The sequence below is a fragment of the Desmodus rotundus genome, chromosome 4 (assembly GCF_022682495.2).
Source record: "Desmodus rotundus isolate HL8 chromosome 4, HLdesRot8A.1, whole genome shotgun sequence".
Classification (NCBI taxonomy): Eukaryota; Metazoa; Chordata; class Mammalia; order Chiroptera; family Phyllostomidae; genus Desmodus; species Desmodus rotundus.
The window spans coordinates 51,736,823-51,760,186 of NC_071390.1; the positions used below are offsets into that span (position 1 = coordinate 51,736,823).

At 41.1% G+C, this 23,364-nt stretch overlaps 1 protein-coding gene and 2 pseudogenes across 3 annotated transcripts in view; 2 read left to right on the plus strand and 1 right to left on the minus strand.

Annotated features, from left to right (window-relative positions):
* The window catches only part of P4HA1 (prolyl 4-hydroxylase subunit alpha 1), an 85,162-nt gene extending 81,119 nt beyond the window's left edge, over window positions 1-4,043 (minus strand). For 2 of the 3 annotated variants that reach the window (XM_024561392.3, XM_024561391.4), the window contains exon 1: window positions 3,874-4,043. The gene's annotated coding sequence lies outside the window, so the exon portion shown is untranslated. Of the gene's footprint in view, window positions 1-3,433; window positions 3,477-3,873 lie in introns of those variants that run through there. The other variant, XM_053923135.2, reaches the window with a different exon arrangement.
* Window positions 4,044-10,686: 6,643 nt separating this feature from the next.
* Window positions 10,687-11,368, plus strand: LOC112305641 (adenylate kinase 2, mitochondrial-like; annotated as a pseudogene).
* Window positions 11,369-21,703: 10,335 nt separating this feature from the next.
* LOC112305356 (small ribosomal subunit protein eS8 pseudogene) lies at window positions 21,704-23,069 on the plus strand (annotated as a pseudogene).
* The last annotated feature ends 295 nt before the right edge of the window (window positions 23,070-23,364 follow it).

Sequence of the window (23,364 nt, forward strand, 5' to 3'; positions counted from 1 at the left end):
TAATATCAAGTAAAATGTTAGTAACATGCTTATACACCATGTAACATTTATGTCTTACTTCTCCTATGAAACATTTCTCATCAGTCTTTTAATTCTCCCACCATGTGTATTGGGCATGTTATAAATGCTTTTAAAATTTAATTGAGTGGAATGACTAAGTTAATTACTACTAACCAGGAACCCTACCTTATTTCAACTCCTAATGTTGAAAAATTTCTAATACATTGTTAACATGCTATTAAGGTTTTTTTTTTCCCTTCCATTACTTCAAAGTAAGTTTGGCCAATTCTCAAGAATGGAGTTAATATAAAGTGTGAATCAGAAAACAGACAACCTGGGTCCAAGACATAGTTCTGCTACTCACTGTATCTAGGGCAAATTACTCGACTTCTTTGAGCCCCAACCTATTAGCTCTCATTTGTAAAAATGGGGATGATATAAAACTACCTCACAAAATTATTCTAAGGCTCAAATTATGTAATACATAAAACAACACTTTATAAATTGTAAAGTGTCTTAGTTGTAACCAAGTAGATTTAAACATCTGTTTAGGACCCAGTCCAATTCCCCAAGAAAATCCTTTCAGGGGGAAGAAAAAAACTTGACATGTGTTTCTTTTCCTCAAGAAAGTGCAGCTAGAATAAAATTGGTTAAAGTTTACTGTAGCTATATAGGCGGGCACTACTCACGATGGAGAAGCATCTCAAACGCCCAACAAGAGAAAGACACTTAGTATATCAATTTGCTATAACACTATTTAAGTTAAAAATACATAAACCACCCAGCTGGTGTGGCTCGGTTGGTTGGAGCATCGTCCGGGAAACCACACGCTCACGGACTCCAATCCCCGTCAGATCACGTACCTAGGTTTTGGGTTCATTCCCAAAGTGGGGCACATGCAAGAGACAACAGTTCAATGTTTCTTTCACATTGATGTTCCTCTCTCTCCCTTCCTCTCTCTCTAAAATCAATAAACATATCCTTGGATGAGGAATAAAAATAAAAATAAAATAAACAGATTTAAAATTTTTCATTATGTAGAAACGCAAACCTTTAGCTAGTTTCACAAATATACATACACATTTCATTTGGCTTATCTCTAATATAGTCTTACACATACAGACACAGCATTATGATTTAATTATAGGGTTCAAGATCTCACTATAAGAACAATGGAGCTTAATGCCAAAGGCCTGTGTGATTTACTTTTTGTTTACCTTCAAGCATTTTCCACTTTCAGAGTAGAACCAAAGACATGTTACAGGTAGTGGGCAGTGGTGGGGAAGGGCTAAGGGGGAAGATATGATATATGATTGCCTAGACAATCTAGCAATTCAACAATTCTCCTACCAACCTATTAATGTTTGTCAAATAAACTTTTAGCAAAAGTTTAGTAGGGTCATCGATATACTTAGTCCAGTCAGACTTACAAGCCCAGCTTAATTTTCAGAAATATTCAAGAAATACTGCCTCAAAATACCTAGATATCCTTAAAGATTAACTTCACATGTCTTCTAATTTTTTAGTTCTTCTAAGTTTCTACATATGCTTGAGAGGAGGGAGGAGAGTATCTGTAAATGGAATATAAAATTCCATTCAGATGTGTACATGTACTTGCATTTTTTGACCCAGGTCCCACACCCTCTATTACATTCTCAATGGATTTCATGAACTCAAAGGAGGTTGAGAACTGCTACTACGTATTTCACCGGGGACACTTTTCAAATCTGAGAGCCGTAATTTATCTCAGTTGATCACTAATTGCTAACAAAAATGAAGGCTCACAAGCTTTACGACTGCATCACTGAATTAAAAGCAGAATTTGAACTCAACTGCCTTCTGAAAGACACTGCTTGTCAGTATACAACCCACTCTGCACTTTGAGAAAAAGCCAAGATTCACCTGCAACAACTTGGGACTACCTAGCTGATATAAGCTTTCTCTTTTCAATAGTCTTTTGCACTGTCTAAATTTTTCTGCAATAATTAAAAGTTGTATACAATTTGTCATCTATTTTACTACCTTAGTTACCAAGACACTAAATACTAAATGGCCAGGGTAATTACCTGCTTACCAAAGCCCTGGCTTTCTGTACTTAAAAATAAAACTCGTTGTAAGAGGTCAAAGGAAACAGCATTAGCCACCTAAAAAATGTCAAAGTAGTTCTTTTCCTAGTTAGTCTATGCTAAATTTACAAGAAACATTGCCATCAGCTACTTGAAATACTGGCAGGACTTAAGGCATAATGTTCCAAAGCCAAAAATGACATAACTTTTAAAGGTAAGTGATAAAACCTATGCTTCCCACGGAACAAAAAAAAAGGTTAAATTTGAAGTTCATATTTAAGATTCTAAAATTACACTCAACAAAAAGAAATTTACACTCCCAGGCTAAAAACCAAAGTTAAAGAAAAATCATGAAACGTCTGTTTAAATTTCAAATCAAGGCCAAACACATTCAAAGTTGTTCACTTTCTGCTTCTTGTATATTTTCTGCCTAAGGTATCCACTTTCTCCATAAAGACTCGATCAGAAAAATCCCTTTGAGATGTTTTATAAATTAAATTCCAGTGTTCCCGCTATGCGGAATGAATATTTCATTTGATTATTTTAGGAAAAGACTAGCCTCATTCATAAGCTACGTCTAAACCTAAAAGGGGAAATATGTTTCTTTCCAGAACCTTAAAAAAAAATGAGCAAGAGTTGATGAAAGAACACTCCTGCCACGTCTTTTCCCTTCCCCCACTCACGTAGTGGCTATTTCATCCCTTTCGAGTGCATTCCAAAGGAAAGTCGGAGCCGCAGCTCTCAGAGAAACCAGAAACAGTTAAGTTGAAATTGGCAAGCCTCCTCCGCCTTTCAGATCAATTCCTAAAAGGAGATCTAGGTTCTTATTCACCCCCTTCTAGAGCAAACAGTCCAAAAACTCCACGAGCCTTCTCCACTCTATCCGGGACGCATAAGACGTTTAGTTCTAAAAACTGAACTGTATTTAATATATTCAATTATTTAGGAAAATAGCCTCTTATTTATGGTACCACTACTCCCCCTTAAGACATAGACCTGGGGGCCATTCATGTACTCCAACTCAAGGTTCTCACACAACCATGGAATTCGTTTTACTAATGTGGACTTTAAAAGCAGCAAACTGCTGAGAAAGGGGGACGGGGGAGAAGCTCATGTGCCTTAAAATTTCTTTCTATGTAAAAAGAAGGAAGGAAAAAGACGAGCTTCCCCGAAGACGGGGTGATCTGACAGCCGACTTCCTGAGCCAGTCGGCAACTGGCCGCCCGGGGCTACGTCTCCCTGTGCGCAACAGTTGAATTAGCCCCGTACTTCTCCTCCTGGACCTCGTGGCTTTTCCATAGTGGGAAAAATGCATGGGGGGCTTCAGCTCTGAGTTTTAAAATCCACTGTCCGTGGCCCAGGCTCACCATCTGCTGCCAGGGAGGCCAAAACCCCACGCGCGTTCCATCAGCTTTGCAGGGAGGACCAGGTATGAGAGGAGCTCGGAAAAATCAACAGGGTGATTCCTCCCCGGGAAGGAATATTCACGAAAGTTCTGGTCCCCTGGGCGGGGACGGAGGCTGCCGCAGCCCGAGCGGCTGGAGGCGCCCACCAGGGAGGAGGTGAGAAGGGGAGCATACACCAGGGCTGAGAGGGGCCTCTGGGCCAGACAGGGGTCGCGCGGCGCAGGCCGAGGGGCCGAGACCCCAGAGAAGACACTGAGGCTGCGGCGGAATACTGGCGAACCCTCGCCCCCCAAGCCATCCCGCCAAAAGGGATAGGGACCCAACCACCCGAGCGGTCCGAGAAGGACCATAGCTGCCTGAGGGCCTCGGCCTCAGTCTCCAAGCCCCGGGGAGCGTCTCACCTGGGAAGTAGGACGGGAGCGCCTTCTTCAGTCCCCTGTTGCCTGCACACGGGCCAGTTACCTACCACCTTCCCTCAACCCGCTGGCGGCGCGACTGGGCGGCAGAGGGAGCCAGTAAGCCTTTTTATAACCTCTAGGCCGCCACGGCAACGCTGGATAGGAGGCGACTGCAGACCTCTCTACGTGAGCTCTATCACACCAGCGTGCCGCCGACTGCGCAGGCGCCCGGCCGGCCTCCCTCCCGCCCCCACACCCGGCCCACACCCGTCGCCCACGCCCACACTCGCCGCTAGCTCGTGGAGTCTGAGGCCGCGAGGTGGGGCGGGCAGGCTGGCCTGGGGCGTAACGCGCCTGCGCAAAGTGCTCGGCACGCCGGCGTCCCCGTGGTTACCTCGGATTTGCCCAGCGCTTTTTCACCGTGTTATTTAGCGCCTGAATTGCAGGGTCAGCCTCAGGACTAAAAGATGAAGCCACCAGCAAGGAAATCTCCTAAATATGAGAAGGGGGGCATGGTAGCGTAGAAAATAAAGCAGAAAGGAAGCTTCCAGTGGAAAATAATAAAGTCCATCCCTGGCATAGTACCAAGAATGGTCCTGAGGCTTTTGCTTGCTAACCTTCCTCTGTCACCTCTGCTGTCGTGCAAATCTCGCTCCATCGCCCATCTTTATACTTTGTCAGTAGATAATGGACTGCGCTTCAGAGACATTTTCTGGGTTCTGTTCCTGGCCCAGTCCCATATAACGTTGGGCGTTAACCTCTCTGTATCTGTGTCCTCATGTGTAGAATAGTAATAAGGGTAGATACCTCGTAGGATTATTGTGAGAATGAAGTGATAATGTATCTAATGCTCTTAGCACAAGCATAGCGTACAGAAAGGACTTGGTAAATATTAGATTGGGGTGTTGTAGCATAGAAGACACCCAATGTTGTTTTTGGTCTTAGTCTAACATTTTCCTTCGTCATTGTATTTCTAAAAGAAGAAAGCCTTACTATCAGGAAGCATACATTGAAGGAGATAATCTTTCCCTTGTCAGGGAAAGGGAAGAATGACTTCTCTAAGACTTAATGAACGTTAAAAATTGTTTCTGAAGTTTTCCATGGATGCTAAAAAGCATAGTGATTAATAATTAACATTCGACTCTTACTTATCTAGGAGGTGGGATTCATTATACAGATACAGAAATAGAGAAAGGTTACTTGGGAACCTTAAGCAACCAGAAAATAACTAGAGTAATCCTCCCTTATCTAGGATTTCACTTTCTGGAGTTTCAGTGGTTTCAAGTTACTTGCCGTCAACCCTGGGATGAAAATATTATAAGAAAAATTCCAGAAATAAACAATTTAGTAAACAATTCATAAATTTTCAATTGCACACCTCTGAGAACTGGGATGAAATCTTGAGCCATCCTGCTCCATTTCGAACAGGTCGTGAATCATCCTTTTGTTCAGCTTATCTGCGAGGGTTACCCACCCCACCTATCGGTCACTAGTAGCCCTCTGGGTTATCAGGTCCACTGTCCCAGTATCACAGTGCTTGTGTTCAAGACCTTTTTTTACTTAATGGCCCCAAAGCGCAAGATTAATGAGGCTGGCAACCCGGGTATGCTAAAGAGAAGCTGTAAATGAAAAGGTTAAAATTCTTGACTTAATAAGAAAAGAAAAAAAATCATATTTTGAGGTTGCTAAGAATGAATCTTCCATCTGTTAAATTGTGAAAAAAGAAAAAAGAAATTCATGCTAGTTTTGCTATTGCACCTAAAACTGCAAAAATTATGGCCACATTGTGTGACAAGTGCTTAGTTAAGATGAAAAAGGCATTAAATTTGTGGGTGGAGCGCATGAACAGAAAACTTTGTGTTCCAAATGGCAGCAAAGCGTTGCACCAGAAAGTACTGATCCTCAGCCAGGGATCCCCTGAAGTGAGTGACCATTTTAACATAACTTTGATTACAGTACATTGTTATACTTATTCCATTTCATTGTGTTGTTATTAATATCTTACTGTGCCTAACTCATAAATTGAACTTTAGCATGAGTATGTATGCATTGAAAGAAAACATAGTATTGATTTTACATAGGGTTTAGCACTAATTGCACTTACAGGTATCCACTAGAGATTTTGGAACATATCCTCTGTGGATAGGGGAGACTACTATATAGTGATGCCTAAATCAGCTGTTCTCAAAGCTTGGTCAGGGGGGCCAGGGTCAAATTATTTCATAGAAAGACTTTATTTGCCTTTTTCACTGTAATGAAAGTACACTGGAATTTTCCACAGTGAACATGTTCTGTACAACAGATTGAATACAGAAGCAGATGTGAGAATTAGGCCAGACATTAAAGAGATTTGCAGAGAGGTGATATAATGCCACTCTTCTCACTAAACTCTTTTTGCTTTGGGAAATATACTTTTCATTTAAAAATGTTATTTCTGTGAACACACATCAGATTTATTATTGTTTTTAAATGAATTAATAAAAATATTTTACAGGTTTGTTTTGATTCCTGACACAGTAAAGATTCGCATAAAAGCTTTTGGGAGTCCTCAGTGCTTTTTAGGAGTGTGAAACAGTCATGAAACCAGAGAGTTTGAGAACTGCTAGTGCAGACAAATAGCAGTGAACCACCCCTTGACACAAGAGGCTAAGATCTGCTAGAAAATCTTTGCCTCAAATGGAGTTGTAAACTTATCCACCAGCCCTATGTAGAGCTGACTTGAAAATTGTCAATTACCCTATAAATAAATTAGCTCCAAACCTTGAGGCAGATTTACTGTAAAGCTAAGAAAATTTCAGGGACATTCATTTGCACTAGCCCTTTCCAAGGCCCTGGAAGAGGCCCTAGCAATATGTTCACATGGTATATGCTTTTGTAAAATGTGTAAAAGTAAACATTTTTAACTGCAGTGTTTTTTAAGTATATTTTATTGATTATGCTATTACAGTGTCCCATTTTTTTCTCCCCTTTATTCCCCCACCCCCAATCCTGCATCCCCCCCTCCCACCAGCATTCTCCCACCTTAGTTCATGCCCATGGATCATACATATAAGTTCTTTGGCTTCTCCATTTCTTATACTGTTCTTAACCTCCCCCTGTCTATTTTATACCTACCATTTATGCTACTTATTCTCTGTACCTTTCCCCCATTCTCCCCCTCCCACTCTCCTGCTGATAACCCTCCATATGAGCTCCATTTCTGTGATTCTGTTCCTGTTCTAGTTGTTGGCTTAGTTTGCTTTTGTTTTTGTTTTAGGTGTGGTTGTTAATAGCTGTGAGCTTGCTTTTGATTTTACTGTTCATATTTTTTATCTTCTTTTTCTTAGATAAATCCCTTTAACATTTCATGTAATAATGGCTTGGTGATGATGAACTCCTTTAACTTGACCTTATCTGGGAAGTATTTTATCTGCCCTTCCATTCTAAATGATAGCTTTGCTGGATAGAGTAACCTTGGATGTAGGTCCTTGTCTTTTATGATTTCACATGCTTCTTTCTAGCCCCTCCTTGCCTGCAAGGTTTCTTTTGAGAAATCAGCTGATAGTCTAATGGCAACTCCTTTGTAGATAACTGTCTCCTTTTCTTCTGCTGTTTTTAAGGTTCTCTCCTTATCTTCAATCTTGGGTAATGTAATGATGATGTGCCTTGGTGTGTTCCTCCTTGGGTCCAGCTTCTTTGGGACTCTCTGAGCTTCCTGGACTTTCTAGAAGTCTATTTCCTTTGCCAGATTGGGCAAGTTCTCTTTCATTATTTTTTCAAATAAGTTTTCAATTTCTTGTTCTTCCTCCTCTCCTTCTGGCACTCCTATGATGTTGGAACAATTAAAGTTGTCCCGGAGGTTCCTAAGCCTCTCCTCATTTTTTTTTGAATTCTTGTTCCTTCATTCTGTTCTGGTTAAATATTTTCTTCCTTCGGACCCAAACCGTTGATTTGAGTCCCGGTTTCTTTCCCTTCACTGTTGGTTCCCTGAACATTTTCCTTTATTTTACTTTTCATAACCATCACTTTTTCCTTATTTGCAATCTAACTCAACCATTTCTGTGAGCATCCTGATTACCAGTGTTTTGAACTGTGCATTTGATAGATTGGCTATATCTTTGTCGCTTAGTTTTATTTTTTCTGGAGCTTTGATCTCTTCTTTCATTTGGGCCATTTCTTTTGGTTTTAGTGTACCTGTTATGTAGTAAGGGGTGGAGCCTTAGATATTACCCAGAGTGGGGAACCCATGTGGCTGTGTTGTGGGGGGAGGGGTCTGAGAGGGAACAATGCCACTTGTTCAGCTCTCAGCCTCCTCTGCTACCCACAAGCAAATTGGGCCCTTCTGGTGCTGATTCCCCAAGTGGATGGTTTTGTGTACGTTCTAGGCCCCTGTGGGTCTCTGCAAGGAACTCTCATGTGAGGCTGGGAGTTTCTCCTGCTGCCGCCTTAACCCCCACAGGTGTGTTCAGTCTGAGGTTTTGAGGCTTTATTTCCCCACACTGGGACACTGGATTGTGCCATCTGTCATGCTCCCCAGTTGTTCCTCCCAGTTTATCTGCACCCAAATGTGGGACCACCCGGTCCACTAGCCATTGCCTTGCCCTCCTGCTCCTCCAGCCACCACCTTGCCTTGAGTCCTCTCCATCCGGTTGCTTGTCTCCACCCCTCCTACCAGTCTGGATGAATGTTTCTTCTTTAACTCCTTGATTGTTGGACTTCCATCCAGTTCAATTTTCTGGCAGTTCTGGTTGTTTTTTTATTTTAACTTTGTTGTTGTCCTTCTTTTGGTTGTGGGAGGAGGCAAATTGTGTCTACCTACACCTCCATCCTGGCGGGACTTCAACTGCAATCTTTAGACCGCTAATTCTTTCCTTACTCATCTGTCCTCTGTCACACTTGTCTAGTGGTATTGGAATGACTAGCAAGCATTTAAAATATGTGCTGAAGGGAAGTTGAGTTAGAATACATTTGGTATGAGTTTAACATGATATATTTTCGTAACTCATAGTCACTTCCGTGCACAGTTAAGACATTGCCAGAGGCCCCAATGTAGGAGCGGAATCCAAGAATACTCCTACCATTCATTTTGTCTCCCCACCCAGAACTATAAAACAAGGTTGAAGGGCCAGACATTTTATAGCTATTTGCATGTGTCCTATGTTCTAGCATCAAAAATATATGAATAAAGGGGGAGAAGCAAAGTCGAAATGGTAGTGAGCCTAAAGCTAATCTATGGGAAATTCTTCCAATTATTGGATATGTAAAATTTTAATTAAAGATTTTGAACTTACCAATGCTTAGTCAATAAAAGGGAAATTTTTTGTCAGAATTTAATGAGGTTAATTTGGATTATAAGTTCATCTTGCATGAGATATAAGAATATAACATTCTGGCCATGGCTGGTGTGGCTCAAGGGATTGAGCACTGGCCTGTGAACCAAAAGGTCACTGGTTCAATTCCCACTCAGGGCACATGCCTGGGTTTCAGGCCAGGTCCCTGGTTGGGGGGTGTACAAGAGGCAGTCAACTGATGTTTCTCTCTCACATTGATGTTTCTTCCCCTCTTTCTCCCTCCCTTCCCCTCTCTCTGAAAATAAATAAATAAAATATTTTTTAGAAAAAGAATTTAATGAGAATAGCCACAACAAACTAGTTAGTGTGTCATCATCTTAAAGAAAACAGATGTGCCGTGAACTCTGTTAAGTATACATATTAAATAGCCTTATTTGAGATTTTCCCAAATGTGATAATCCTAAAAATTTACATGACGTTATGAATAATGAGTTGTGAAGCTGAAAGAAACTTCTAACCTGTCCCTGTTAATAATGTTTGGTTGCCCATAAAGAACATTTCATATCAAATCTAAATATGACTACTTAACCTGATCATCCCTGGTTGGTTACAGTGAAGGTGGGAGGTAACTTGGGGAGTAGAGAAAGAATGATATGACTCTCCTTTGAATAGTCAAACATTAGAGCAGAGCTGCTCTAGCTTTAGTACCATAAACCTCCAATAAGTCTCTTCTTCTTGCATCTGAAAAAGTTGAACATGTTCATCAATTAGTGAATGTTTCTTGAATAAAGTATTATTAGTACCTATGGTAACACCTAAGGAGCAGAAGTGATTTTAAACTCTGTCAACCTGTGCTTCACACTAAGCACCAGGAAACAGCAGATTCCTACTAAAGAAATTTGAAGTCTGTGATTTAATGAAGGTAACTATAGAAACAACAAGCTCCAGCCCAACTCATCTAACTAGATTAATCCAACCCCCCCATAACAACTTAGCAGAAGAAGAAGTGTGTTCATTGCTAGGTGTGGACACTAACCAGAAAATAGCACTCTCCTATATACAATGTCCAGCATTCATTAGAAAACCATGAGACACAGAAAACAAAAAAGAATCCATTGTCAAGAGATAAAGTAGTCAACAGAAATGGATGCAGAGATGAGCCAGATGTTGGAACTATCAGATAAGGACTTCAAACTAAATAGTGAAAATAAAGTGAACAGCATGCATGAAAAATGGAGAATTTCAATAGAGAGATGAAAATGATAAGAATCAAATAAAAATACTGGGGGTGAGTGGGAATAATCACATGATATTCAGAGATGAATAATCCCTTCGATGGCCTCATTGGTGTACTCAACACAGCTGAAAAAAGAAGATAAAGTCATCCAAACCAATATACAAAGAGAAAAAGTGAAAAACAAATAGAACAGAACATCCAAAAACTGTGGGGTAATATCAAACAATCCTACACATGTATAATTGGAATCCCAGAAGATGGAGAAAATGGGACTTTAGAAATATTGGCAAGTGAGAGACTTCAGCAGCCATGGGTCCCAACATGCCCTTAGCTGAACTGCTCCCAGAGAGTCATAATGGCATCCAGGCCATGCTGCTGAGCCTTCCAGGGCATGCAAGAGTACCCAGTCACCTAAATTGGCCCGAAAAATTTCTGTGTCTGCCATCTGGCTACTGGGGATGTGCTAAGGGACATGGTGGCTTCAAGCTAAGAGGTGGAAATAAAGCTGAAGGCTACTATGGATGCTGGGAGACTAGAGAGTGATGAAATGGTAGGAGATCATTGAGAAGAATCTGGATACCCCTCCATGCAAAAATGGTTTTCTTCTAGATGGCTTCCGTTGGACTGTAAGGAGGCAGAAATACTTGATAACCTCATGGAGAAGAGGAAAGAGAAACTTGATTCTGTGATTGAATTCTGCATCCCAGATTCTCTGCTGATCTGGGAATCACAGGAAGGCTGATTCATCCCTTTAGTGGCTATTCCTGCCATGAGGATTTCAACACCCACAAAGGAGCCCATGAAAGATGACATCAGGGGGGAACTCTTTGTTCTCCAATCAGATGAGAATGAGAGGGCCTTGAAAATCCACCTGGAGGGCCACTACACTCACTGGTGGGAACCCCACTGCTGGAGTCCTACCGACACATCCCAGAGCCCTGATGTCATGTTTCCAATCATCCTAGCAGCCTTCTCCAAAGCCAAATCCTAGTAACAGAAGGCCAGGCGAAACTGCACCACTGCTCATCACCCTGCAGCATGATCCCTGCTCTTAGGTGCAGAGCAGAGGAGAGGGGTATTCAGGGTAACGGTGGAGAGTGAAGAGTGGTGAGGGGCTCAGAAAATTATTGGAAAAGCAGCAGTGTTGCAGTGATGCTATTTCTTTTACATATAATAGAAGCCTTAAAAAATGTGACTAATTTTTTTAAAAACTGGAGGGGATAAGTTGAAACAGGAAGGTACAGTGCTAATTCTGAGAAATCAGTTTTCATTTACTCTGGACTTGTGACGATATTTTCCTCTCCTTTTTTAAGTATATTTTATCGATTATGCTGTTACAGTTGTCCCAATTTTTCCCCTTTTCCCCCCTCCACCTGGTACCCCCCCTTCCCTCCAGCAATCTCCCTCCTTATTCATGTCCATGGGCCGTGCACATAAGTTCTTTGGCTTCTCCATTTCCTATACTCTTCTTAACATCTCCCTGTCTGTTTTGTACCTACCAATTATGCTTCTTACTAAAAAGATTATGTTTATTTATTTCTAGAGAGAGGGGAAGGGAGGGAGAGAAACATCAATGTGTGGTTGCCTCTCATGCACCCCTCAACTGGGGACCTGGCCTGCAATCCAGGCATGTACCCTGACTGGGAATCAAACCAGTGATCCTTTGGTTCATAGGCCAGCACTCAACCCACTGAGCCACATCAGCCAGGGCAAGTTATGCTTCTTAATCCCTGTACCTTTTCCCCACTCTACCCCTTCCCCCTCTCCACTGATAGCCCTCCATGTGATCTCCATTTCTATGATTCTGTTCCTGTTCTAGTCGTTTGCTTAGTTTTTTTGTTTTTGTTTTTGTTTTTGTTTTTTTAGATTCAGTTGTTGATAGTGGTGAATTTGTTGTGATTTTACTGTTCATATTTTTTATCTTCTTTTTCTTAAATAAGTCCCTTTAACATTTCAATAATAAGGGCTGGGTGATGATGAACTCCTTTAACTTGACCTTATCTGGGAAGTACATTATCTGCCCTTCCATTCTAAATGATAGCTTTGATGGATAGAGTAATCTAGGTTGTAGGTCCTTACTTTTTGTCACTTTGAATACTTCTTGCCAGTCCCTTCTAGCCTGCAGTTTCCTTTGAGAAATCAGCTGAGAGTCTTATGGGAACTCTTTTGTAGGTAACTCTTCTCTTGATACTTTTAAGATTCTCTCTTTTTCTTTAACCTTTGGTATTTTAATTGTGATGGGTCTTGGTGTGCTCCTCTTTGGGTCCAACTTGTTTGGGACTCTGTGTGTTTCCTGGACTTGTATATCTATTTCCTTTGCCAAATTAGGGACACTTTCTTTCATTGTTTGTTCAAATAAGTTTTCAATTTCTTGCGATTCCTCTTTTCTTTCTGACATCCCTATGATTTGGATGTTGGCACATTTGGAGATGTACCAGAGTCTTCTTATTCTCTCCTCCCTTTTTTGAATTCTTGTTTCTTCATTCTGTTCTGGTTGACTGTTTATTTCTTCCTTATGTTCCAAATTGTTGATTTGAACCCCAGCTTCCTTCTCTTCTCTGTTGGTTCCTTACGGGCTTTTGTTATTTCACTTAGTGTAGCCTTCATTTCTTCCCCTGTGCATTTGCCATACTCATTGAGTTTTCTAAGCATCCTTATCTCCAGTTTTTTGAACTCTGCATCTGACAGTTGGCCATCTCTGTGTCACTTAGTTCTGTTTCTGGAGATTTGATCTGTTCTTTATTTGGGCCATATTTCTTTGTCTCCTCAATTTGGCAGCCTCCCTGTGTTTGTTTCTGTGTATTAGAGCTGCTTTGACTCTGTCTTTGTGCAGCTGTTATGTTGTAAGAGGCAGAGCCTTAGGTATTCTCCTGGTTGGGGCAATTTGCTTCATGCTTTGTGGTGCTGTATGTCGGGGAGGGGTCAGAGAGGGAACAATGCCACTTGCTTGGCTCTTGCCCCATTTCCAGTCACTTCCCAAACTTCCCATACACAACTAGCATCTTTCTAGCTGCTGTCTTGGTGCTGAATCCCAGAGTGGGTGGGTTTGCATACATTCTAGGATGGTATGGGCCCTTTAAATGGACTCTCCTGAGAGACTGGCAGTTTCTTTTGCTGCCCCAACCCCCACTGGTTTGTAAGCCAGAAGTTATGATGCTTTATTTTCCTGGCACTGGAACCCTGGGCTACACAGTCTGGCCTAGGGCTGGGATGGCTTGCTCCCCAGGTGTCCCTCCTGGTTTTTATCCACCACAGGTGAATATGGGACCACCCATTCTGCCAGCCACCGCCACCGCTGCCTTGCCGCTGCTGCCATACTACATCCTCTCTGCCCCAGTTCCCATCTCTGCCCCTCCTACCCATCGGATGAATATTTCTTCTTTAAATCCTTGGTTTTCAAACTTCCATACAGTTTGATTTTCTGGAAGTTCTAGTTGTATTTTTTTGAGATTAGTTGTAACCCTTCTTATATTTGTGCATGGAGGTGAAGCGTGTCTCTCTACACCTCCATCTTGGCCAGAAGTCTTGTGACAATATTTTCTAAAGCTGGTGCCCTGAGTCCTCAGCTTTTATCTCAGAATCTCATGGGTTGGCAGAAAATAAAAGATAAAACTGTTGTCCTGTCTGTCCTATAGCTTGAGACGGGGAGGGCTTAACTATCCTGGTTCCTCACACCATGAGGTCAAAAAATCATCTCCACATTTGAAAGAGATATGGGGTGTGCTGTTGTGGGGGTGGCAAATCAAGTTTACAGGAGTCATAGGGAAAGTGGGGCTGGTTGGTCTCACTCCCTCCCTGACTTACCACTGATTTGCCATTCTACCTGCTCTCACAGGTAAGCTCTCAGCGATCATCCAGTGTGTACTACAATCTTATGCTCTAGCCTTTCTTTTATCCATGATGTGTGAATGGCTCCTTTAAATGAATGAGAAAGTGTCCTAATCAACATCATCCAAAGACTGTCCTTCCTAACTTCAAATCACGTGACTGGAATCACTCAACAGCACTGATGCATTTTCAACGAGGTGCCTTTCTTAACTGACCAAATGCTGCCTCGTTTGGTCCCTAAATCAATAAAGTTTGTCATATATATCATATATATATATATTTGCAGAAATAATGACAGAGATAACATTCCAAAACATAAAAATATATCAAACTGCAGATCTAAGAAACTTACTTTACTCCCAATCAAGGGTGACCCCATGCCCTGATAAGCTTAAGTCACATCACAAATGTGACAACCTGTCTCGCCACAGTGCTTGGTTTAGGAATGGGCACTTAACCCAGTTCCCAAACAATTCATGACACTCCTTTAACCTCAGGAATTGTTTCTCCAGAAAGAGGAGATTGTAGCCTAAATTGATCCAAATAAAGCAGAGACCAATACTTTTGTTTCATGCCTGAGGGTAGACATACTCTCTGGATAAGAACAAGAAAACAAATAGCCCTAAGATCTTCTGGCAGCCACTTTCCTATCATGATAGAAGCCGACTTGAGCACACAGCCAACCCATAAAATAGGTCAGAGCAGAGAGAAACTGAGAAAAACCTTAATTCAGTGGTATCTGAGGTCTTACCTATAGTTGGATGTTTTAGCTATGCAAGCTAATAAATTTCTTTATTGTTTACACAAATTAAAGTTGAGTTTTCTTAAGGCTCAATTGCAAGTAACCAATTACTGATGTAGTACCCTAGCATTAGTATTATGAGTCATTTTAGTGGAGGCTCCAATTCAGCCTTCAACTGTTTTTTTGTTGTTGTTTTGAAAAATTTCTAATTCCAACAGATGTACTGTATAATGCGCACCCATGTTTTTGGCCCAAACTTTCAGGAAAAAAAAGTTTTTGTTTTAATTTTTACATTCAGTTTTTATTTATTTATATTTAAATACTTTTTTGTATTATAAAGGAATTTTAGCATTTATTTTCAACATATTATGGTACACAAAATTTTATATAACATAATTATAAAACACAAGAACAGATACAAAGTACTAGCCATGTAAATGTGCATCCTTATTTTTCCCTCAAAAATTTGGACAAAAGTTGTGCATTATACATGAAAAAACATGGTACTTGTTTTCCAAAAGTAAAACAATGGTGTCAGAAGAATGCCATCTTTTACCAAACACCTGTTGTAATAAGGAAACCTACTTTAGTTATTTATTATTCATCCATTATTTATTTATTCATCCGTTCAAATGTTTATTGAGGAAAAAACCCCCAGCACTGACTATTGTGGCTCAGTCCCACAAAGCAGAGGGATGCCTGTTTGATTTTCCTGGTCAGGGATCATGCCTGTGTTGCGGGTTCAGTCTCCAGTGTGGGCGCATGCGGAGACAGCAATTCCTGATTGATGTTTCTCTCACGCATCGATGTTTCTTTCCCTCTCTTTCTTCCACCCTTCCCCCTCTCTAAAAAATTTTTTTTTAACTCCAAATATTTATTGAGCACCTACAATATGCCAGGCATTCTATCAGGCATTGCAAATATATTGATGAATGAAGCACATTTACCAACTTTTGTTGTGAACAATTTATGAATAGCATGACGGCTATATCAGGTTCCATTTACTCCTATCTTTCCTTACCAATGAATGTATCACTCTTTGAATATAAATAGCGTGTGTCCTAACTATTAAAAATTTTCAAGTGCTGTAGCTTTTGGAGGAATATCCAACAGCTATTCTGTCAAGCATAGGAAATGTTTACAAAATGTTTAAATATTTTACTAAAAACCATAAGTTACATTTCAGGAGAATGTTTCTGTTTATAAACAAATGGCATTTGACTTGGCTGTCTGAAAGATTTGTAGAACTTGGCCAATCCATGCATTCTTCCACCCAAATGAACTTGTCAAGAGCTCAAAGAAACCAGGCAAGAATGCCAGAAATCTCAACTTTATTTGGTGGAGTAAGACTCAAGAGTTTCGGACCTAGAATTTATTCAGTCACAGAGTTATAGTATTTGCTTGGAAGAAAATTTCCAGTCCAGAAGGGGCACTGGCAGCATCAATGAGGCCAGGTGCTTCCGGTCCACCATTAACAGGGAAGCAGGACCCTAGGTGAATTGCTCTAATTGTTATGCTGAAATTTTCTTCATCTACTGAATAGACAAGAAAAGTCATTTTGAGAATCAATTGAGATAGTTGTTTAGAAAGTTCTTGGAAAAGTCTGAAGTCCTTACTGCACTTATATAAGTGATCATCATTGGATGCTGTGTAGCATAGTGTTGTATGAGGTTTTGTTCTGTTGGGTTTTGATCATAGAACCAAAGTTGATGAATTTTACACCTGTTTCAATGACTTCGGAAAGAATTATGAAATTCAAGGGGTGGTCTTAATCTGAATGGATGCAAGGGGTAAAGAGGAGGCTTACTTTCAGCATCTATAATTAGTCCATGGTTAATGTTAGCTCTTCAGTTAATCCTAAAGTTAGAGGACACTGCGTCATATCCTTTACCGATTTAAAGAATGCTTTTAATAGAGTTATTGTACTGAATTGGTTGCACTGACAGTCCCAATTCTTTCCTACTTCCTGTATCCATTCCTGTGTAGTGAAAAATAATAATAATTTACCTTGCCCAAAATGACGTTTGGCTTTTACTCTCAGTTTCTGGGAGGTAATTTTATGCCTGATGGGAGCCTTGAGTCAGACACATTGGGTAGTCTAACTGTGATTTAGGGTGGGAGTTGACCACACCCAATAGTCTCAGAGTAGGGGGTAGCCACACCAGAAGGACCAACAGTGTGATTTAGGGTGGGGACTTTGGGTAACAGAACCTTAGTGCAAACTCTGGACACCAATGCGTGGGTGAGTTTCCCCGGTTGGCAACACCCTGCATGTATTGTCATACATGGATGCGGGGAGAGAATGGAAGCCACACAGTTCATACTTCCCCAGACTCCCTTTGTCTGATTTTAATCCGCACCCTTTCCCTGTAATAAGCCATTGCTATGAGTATAACAGTTTTCACAAGTCCTTCTATTGAGGGTGGTTTGGGGAACCCCTTGAACTTGCAGTTGGTATCGGAAGTGAGGGATCACTCCTGTGGGGACTGCTCCCTGTAACTTCGCGGTTGGCCTAGAACCCTCACTACAGTGTTTTCCATGTAACCTTGTAATACCTTCCCATTTTAACTCTGGGCCTGACTGTAAGATATGCTTTGTGACGCAAGCAGAGACTCGCATATTTCCACTTGCGCTTTTGCCCTCTACCATCATCCTCAAAAGAATGTGCTAGCAAATGAGAGACACATGGTGCAGAGCCAACCCACCCCCACCGTCCTAGCCAGGACCGTTTTAGATTATCCAACAGTATAAATGAGCACGGTCGAGATCAGCAGAACCACCTAGCCAACCACTCCAGGGAGGTGAGTAATAAACCTTTGTAGGCCTCTGTGATTTCGTGGTTGTTTATAAGGCACTATTGTGACCACAGATTACAGATAACAGCTACCTCCTCAGCTTCCACTGTAATGTAGGGATAAAGAGAATATGGATCGTGAAAATCATGAGGAAAATCTCCAAATTCTTTTCATCCAACATTGAAAACTTAACAACCATATATGTTATAATCCTTACATTATAAAATATTAGAGGTTTAGAAATATCTCCCACTGAGGCCTAGAGAAGTGAAATAATCATGAGATTGGATAACAGAACAATTTACACGTGCTTTGGGAATATAACCACACAGAGTGCACACTTTGTCTAGTTCTCAGATCTCCTCAGACGCTGGGGCAAAGATGGGACTGTACAAGACAAGAGAGAAATGAAAAGTTAGCTCTAGTCACAGCCCGTTATTGAACCGATAATGAGACCGACAATTTCATATCTTTTTTTTATCTTCTGCTAACTTTCTGACAGAATCACTAGTGACTATGATGAAATGCCCCATAAGTAATCATATTTTTTTAAAAAGCAGGGGACAAGGAAAAGTAAAGAGTTCAGTTAATAGGAAACAAACCCATATTCAGTCTAGCGACTGTATTTCACTAACAAAATCATGTATTCAAATTAATTTTGCCCTCGGTATACCCTAATTGTTCTGTTTCGTCTGTCTTCCAGGTGTATGTAGACTTCAGTTTTGGGTCTACTCACTGCTGTGTTGAGCATTACTCCACATTTGAGGAGATGGAGGAGAAGAAAACCCATGGTACTTCACTCTTGAAGGGAAGCACAAGGACCTCCCAGCGTTTATGGTGCCAGCGGCTGTGCAAACCAGCAGGGCTCTTTGCCTGGAGCTTACTATTTAATTAAGGGGCCCTCATGTAAGCCCCTTCCCATCCCTGTCTACTAAGATCTATTTCTTGTCCCACATAAAGTGAGATAACATCCAACTATAAGTCTGCTTGCAGAGTGAACTTGTAATTTCTCTCCAAGTGTACTCAAGTACGCTCTGCATCCTGATGTCTACTCCTGCAATTGGTCAAAGACAGTAAAGGGACTGTTTTCTCACCTGCTTGCCTGCTCATGCGCCCGTGCGCCCACACACCCACACCATACACACACGTGTATGCATAATTAATTTTTGATGGTAGAAACAATGTTACTCACCATTGTATCTGCCATTCTAGATGATGCTTGCCAGGTGATAGGCTTGCAGTAAGTATCTGTTCAATGAATTAATAAACACATATCTTTAAGTACATTGTTACTTTCACCACCTAGACTGTGATTCAATGACTTGAGGCTCAGTTTGTGCCCTTAACAGAGTGTATGGTGTTACTTTATTACCTGGTTAATACATGTCATTGCTTTGAACTTAAGCATGTCTGAGAAAAGACCATTTTTACCTCATGACCTAAAAAAAAGTATGATTATAGTTATCTATACATTTGTTGCATTTACTAACCATGCATTATAATAATTTAACACAGCTAATGATTTGGTTAAATATTTTAACAGCTTTATTGAGCTATAATTCTCTTAACATACCACTTACCTATTTAAAGTATGCAATTCAGTATTTTTAGTAGGTTTATAGAACTGTGCAATCATCACACTATCAAGTTTACAACATTTTCATCACTTAAAAAAAGAAAAAAAGAAAAAACTTCATTCCCATTAGCAGTCACTCCCCAGGCAACCTGTAACCTACTTTCTGTGTCTACAGATTTGCCAATTCTGAACATTTTATTGAGGTATACAAGTGTCATATGTGATCTTTTGTGAATGGACTCTGTCCCTTAGCATACTGTTTTCATGCTTCATCCATGTTGTAGCATGTATCAGGACTTCATTCCTTCATATTGCTGAATAAAATACCATTGTATGCCTACACAACATTTCATTCCTCCATTCACCAGGTGATGGACATCGGAATTTTTTCTACCTTTTGGCTATTTTAAATGATGTTGTTATGAAACTCTGTGAACAAGTTTTTATGTGGACATATGTTTTCAATTGTCTTGGCTATATATCCAGGAGTGGAATTGCTGGGTCATTTGGTAACTCTATGTTTAACTTTTTGAGGAACTGCCAGACTGTTTTCCAAAGCAGCTACCCCATTTACAATCCCACAAGTAGTGTCTGAGGGTTCTATTTTCTCCACATCCTCAGCGCTCCTTGTCATTATCTGCCTTTTTGATGTGGCCGCCCTAGCGGGTATGAAGAGGTATGAGATTTTGACTCGCATTTCCCTGACGCCCGATGAGCCGTCTTTTAGTACTTATCGGTCATTTTTCTATCTTCTTTGGAGAAATGTTTATGCAGATCCTTCGCTCATTTTAAAGTTCAATTATTTATCCTTTTATTACTGAGTTGTAAGTGTTCATTATACATTCTCAGTACAGTTCCTTATCAAATGTATGATTGGCAATCATTTTTCCTATTCTGTGGGTTGTCTTTTCAAGTACTTGATGATATTATGTGTAGCGCAAAAGTTTTTTAATTTTGATGAAGTCTGATTTTTTTCTTTTGTTACTTGTGCAAAAAAATTAGCTGGGATTTTGAATGTGTAGATGAATTTGGGGAATATTGCCCTGTTAACAAAATTAAATCTTTCAATCTATGCATATAAGATTATTTCCATCATTCCAACATTTCCCAGTACGTACATCAGCTTCCCTGCCCCAAACGCCCAGTCAGAGATACAACCCAGGTCTATAGTACATTATGGTGGTCAAGGGTATAGCCTCGGTGTTCTCATCTATAAAGTGCAAATAGTAATAAATATCTCATAAAAATATCTCATAGGCTGTAAGGATTAATGACAACTATGCAAAACACTTTGCATCGTGCCCAGAACACAGTAGATGCTCAGTTAATCTTAGCTATTTGTCTTACTCTGTGTTGGGCTGCTAATACAAGACTCCACAGGCTGGGTGGCTTATGTACAACAAAAATTTATTTCTCACAATTCTGGAGGCTGGAAGTCCAAGATCAGGGTGCCAGAATGGTTGAGTTCTGGTGAAGACCCTCTCTCAGGCTGCAGACCATAGACCGCAGACTTGTCCCCGCATCCTCACATGGTGAAAGGGCCAAGGGGCTGTCTCGGGTCTCTTTAATTAGGACAACGATCTCATTCACCAGGGCTCTGCTCACATGACCAAATCACCCCCCAAAGGCCTCACCTCCTAATAGTATCACCTTGGGCATTAGGATTTCAACATATAAATTTTGGGAGATGCAAACGTTCAGACCATAGTACCATTTTTATTATATAGCACTTAATGCTTAGTTGCTCAAAAATAGTTATTTTGATTTTTTAAAAAAATTTTTAGAGCCCTGACCTGCCTGGTGTTGCTCAGTGGATTGAGTGCCGGCCTATGAACCAAAGGGTCACCAGTTCAATTCCCAGTCAGGGCACATGCCTGGGTTGTGGGCCAGGTCCTCGTTAAGGGGCATGTGAGAGGCAACCACACATCGATGATTCTCTCCCTCAACTTTCTCCCTCCCTTCCCCTCTCTCTAACAATAAATAAATAATTGTAAAAAATTATTAGAGCCATAACTTTCCCTAAGTATGCTTCCCCATCTCTTTGGAACTCTTTGACTTTATATCTTGTTTCCCTCAAATTTTCTCTTCTGACCTTAAGGATTGTCAAAAGCCTGAGTGAGATGCACTCTATAAAAAGCTTGGGTGCTGATGGAAAGGTCCAAAAGAAATGGCTGGCCAACTGATCAGAGCTGTTACTCTTCCTTCCCAGGTAACATAGGTACATCTTAATGATGACACTGGGTTTAATAACTCCTTATCTCCTCCAGTCTAATCTCCACACTGAGAGTGTTTCTTTTAAAATGTAAGTTAAATCATTTTTCTTTCCTCTTCAAACTCTTCTGTAATATCCCATCCCTCAGAATTAAAAAAAATAAAAGTGTTACAATGGCTCTGGAAGAATTGGGACTTGTAAGGCCCTACGTGATCTGGCTGCCCTTTGACCTCATCTCTGGCCACCATATTTTGTGCTAGCCTTTCTTCAAACCTGCCAGGCACACGTCCGCCCTAGGGCCTTTGTGTTTGTTGGGGTTTTTTCCTGCCTACAAATCTCTTCCCATAGATATTCACTTTGCTTTTCTTTTTAGTTCCTTTGTGGTCTTTGCTCAAATATCACCTTATCAATGAAGGTGACCACCCTATATAAAATAGCAAAATCCTTCCTCCTCTTATCTTGCTTCATTTTTCTTCTAGCACTTACAACCGTCTGACACATTGTATATTTACTTGTCTGGTTATTTGTTTTCTCTTCTGGAATAATTACACAAGGACAGAAGTTTTCATGCTTTGTTTTCTGTGATATCCTGCACTTCTAACAATCCCAAGCACATTTGGTACCCATTCAATATATGTTCACTGGATGGCCTTCAAAACTGTCTTCTCTTATAAACAGGTAATTTTCATAGTAAGAAGAGAAGAGAACAGCATCAAAGTACTTATGCCGGGCAACTGCTTTCAAGCCAGGTGGAATCCTCTTGCCCTGGTTGGTCAAGGGATGCGTTCTATCATAAGTTCAAACACATTTAGACACAGTCTTGTCTGTTTAAACTGTCAGAATTTCATGAAACGTTAGAGCTGGTTCTAAAGTGGGCAGACAGGTTTTTCCATTCAGTGGCAAGCCACAGGCATCTTTCAGCACAACTGGCACAAGCGCCACAAGACTGGGAGCAAGAGAAAGCCCTGCCACAGGAAGGGAAACTGGGAACTGGGACACCCTGCTGCCAACTAAGACTGGCCCCCACTGCGTACACACCCTCCGTGTGTGGGGAGGCAGCAGGAAGTACCGAGCCTTGAGGTTGGATGAGGACAACTTCTCCTGGGGTTTGGGGTGCTGCACGTGCAGAACAGGGATTACTGATGGTGTCTACAGCGCACCCAGCAATGGACTGGTCCAAACCAAGACCCTGGTAAGGAGCTGCATGGCGCTCACCTAGACAGCGCACTGCACCGACAGCAGTTCAAGTCCCGAGTCCCACTGTCACTGCCCCTGGGCCACAAGAGAGAGGCCAAGCTGACTCCTGAGGAGATAGAGATTTTAAACAAAAAGCGATCAAAGGAAATTCAGAAGAAATATGATGAAAGGAAAAAGAGCGTCACAATCAGCCGTCTTCTGGAGGAGCAGTCCCAGCAGGGCAAGCTTCTTGCGTACAGGGCTTCAAGGCCAGGCCGTTGTGGCCACACAGATGACTGTGTACTGGGGGGCAAGGAGCTGGAGTTCTATCTGAAGAAAACCAAGGCCTGGAAAGGCAAATAAATCCTCCTCCCTCCTTTCTTAAAAGCTTATGTAAAAACGGTGTTTAATTTAAAAAAAAAAAAGTGGGCAGAGAGAGAATTAAAGATACAGAAAGGTTGAAAGGTTTCTGATTTCTGGCCTCAAACTCCTCCCCTCCCCCTCCCCCCCCCCCCCAATAGGCTGTGTATAAGTGGTTTAATGATTTTATTTTTTTCTTATTCAAAAAATGGATCTAATGCTACTCAGCCTTCTCCAAATACGCATAGTTCTCCTGGTAATGGATTTAGAAGATCTTAGAAGATCGTGCTTTTGACAA